The sequence below is a fragment of the Myotis davidii genome, unplaced genomic scaffold (genome assembly GCF_000327345.1).
Source record: "Myotis davidii unplaced genomic scaffold, ASM32734v1 scaffold1754, whole genome shotgun sequence".
Classification (NCBI taxonomy): Eukaryota; Metazoa; Chordata; class Mammalia; order Chiroptera; family Vespertilionidae; genus Myotis; species Myotis davidii.
The window spans coordinates 288,419-290,594 of record NW_006285993.1 but is presented as its reverse complement, the minus strand read 5'-3'; positions in this window follow the sequence as shown (position 1 = coordinate 290,594).

The window sequence follows — 2,176 nt, the reverse complement described above, 5'->3', positions numbered from 1 at the left end:
ACTAATCTTGCCCAGCCTGCTTAGGTGGGTCAGTAGTCAATAACATCTTTGCAAAAAGGCCTGGACTACTGTGCATGGGTGGAGCAGAGAGAGGAAGGAACTAATGTAAAATGTACTAGATCACCCTGACCGGGTTGGCTCAGTGGATAGAGCGTGGGCCTGCAGACTGAAGGGTCCCAGTTTGATTCCGGTCAGGGGCATGTACCTTGGTTGCAGGCACATCCCCAGTAGAGGGTATACAGGGGCAGCTGGTCGATGTTTCTCTCTCATCGATGTTTCTAACTCTCTATCCCTCTCCCATCCTCTCTGCAAAAAATCAATAAAATATATTAAAAAAATAGTTTGTCTCTGAAATAAAAATGTGAAAATATGATGGAATAACATTAAAAAAAAAGTACTAGATGGTACTGGCCTGGTGGCTCAGTAGGTTGGAGGGTCATCCCCTGCATCAAAAGGTTACCTGCTGGGTTCCCAGTCGGGGCACAGGCCCAGGTTGCAGGTTTGAGCCCCTGTAGGTGGTGTGCAGGAGGCAGCAGATTGATGCTGCTCACATCTCTCTCTCTCTCCCTCTCTCTCTCTCTCCATCTCCATCTCTCTCTCTCCATCTCTGTCTCTATCTCTATTGCTATCTCTATCTCCATCTCTCTTCCTCTCTCTCTATCTCTATCTCCACCTCCATCTCCATCTCTCTCTCAAGCCACCACTTAATCAAGACACAGCTTGTCACAGAGGCTGGCCCAGCACATTCTTCAGTGGCGGCTCGGGTGCCTCTGAAACTAGCACAGAGCCTGTCTCGTACCATCTGACGATGGGTTCGGGCCCTGCTCTGCCATCTGCAGATTCAAACTCTACAATCGGTGGCAAGTGCAGCCTGCCTGGTCTTCTCTGGAGCCCGCTGAGGCGTCCACGCTAAGGGAGCAGTTATAGTCGGAGCGTCCACACGGGCAAGGCAGCGGCTCTGTCTCCATCCTCAAGAGCAGTTCAGCCAACAGGAAGCTGCACCCCCTGCCTGCACGAAGCGCTAACTGGCACCCACAGTGTTTGTGACCAAATTCCATGCAATTTAAAGAAAACTTTCAAGGTTATATTAGGATGATAACGCATGTTAACGTTTATAGTAAGAGGGATAAAGGATATTTGAATGCAGTCAGGTGTGGAGTGTTTTGAATCTGATGAAATCAAGAGCCTTGTCTTCCCTGGGAGCCGGGGGAGGTGGTGAGCCCCCCTGGGGAATGCGGGAGGTGGTGAGCCCCCCTGGGGGACGGGGGAGGTGGTGAACCCTTAGTAAAAGGTTCACCTTTGCCTTAAGTAAGCCCTGTCCATGGTTCTTGTGTGTCTAGGTGAACACACCTGGGACAGACCAAAGTAGTAATCTTTGTCTCAGAGACGCAACTGCCCTCATGAGCCAACATTCATTTTATCTTGTGCATATACCAGCTCTATTTACTGTAAATGTTAAATGTAACCATTTTGTACCTACCAATGTAAAACAAGTGTGCCTCTTAATTTTGCTTTTCATCCAATCCCTTTCTCCTGCTTTGTTACTCTACCGCCATGAGGAAGCAAGCACAGAGAGGTTAGATGACGGCCCCTGGTCACACAGCGGGTCCTTGGAGCACCGGGAGCTCCCAATGCATGTCAGCTAAGCCCCTTCGCCAGGTGTGGAGCGGGTGGGGAAAACGCAGAGACCAAGGAGAGGGTGGGTCGCATGGGTGGGGATTCCAGGCCTAGTTCTCTGGGCTTGGGGCGCCCTGGGACAGGACCTGGATTTGGACTTACTGGAACAGAGGCAGGCGCTGGGGCCCGAGTGGGCCACGAGGGGGCAGCAGGGACCAGGGAGCTGGCCTCCAGCCAAGCCCGCCTCTCCCGGGCCAGCTGCCTGCAGACGCGGTGGGAAAGGGCGGGGTTCCGAGGGAGCCTGGCAGGTCCTGTGCCGTCAGGTGCCTCGGCCCGTTCATCACAAGAGCACGAGCCCCGCCCGGACTCCGCCCCTCGTGGCCTCTGTCCTCGCCCCCCACTGTGGCTGCAGGACTTCTCTGCGTGTGATGGGGAGAAACTGAGGTCAGAGTGGTCACCCACCTGCCCATGGCCACACCGCTCCGCGGGCAAAGGCAGGTTCAAACGGAGGCGGGACGAGGCAGAGCCTTGCTTCTCTGAGTCTCAGTGTCTGTTCTCA